Here is a 239-nt window from a genome sequence, read left to right on the forward strand (position 1 = left end):
GGAAACTGCAGCAACAGGAAGACATTGGTTAAAAACAACAACAATGGCACAGTCGAGGTGCAGTTACAGCGGTGCCTCCTTGCAGGGAGCACAGGCTTTCGCAAACCACAGACCGGAGAGCTTTCCGACAGAGGGGTAACACCGTCGCATTTGCGAAGAACGCCTCAGACAGCTGCGAGCAGGCAGATGCAAAGAGCTACGCCGCCCCGGGGTACGGGGTACGGGGTACGCCTGCGGCC

The sequence above is a fragment of the Phaethon lepturus genome, unplaced genomic scaffold (genome assembly GCF_000687285.1).
Source record: "Phaethon lepturus isolate BGI_N335 unplaced genomic scaffold, ASM68728v1 scaffold13285, whole genome shotgun sequence".
Classification (NCBI taxonomy): domain Eukaryota; kingdom Metazoa; phylum Chordata; class Aves; order Phaethontiformes; family Phaethontidae; genus Phaethon; species Phaethon lepturus.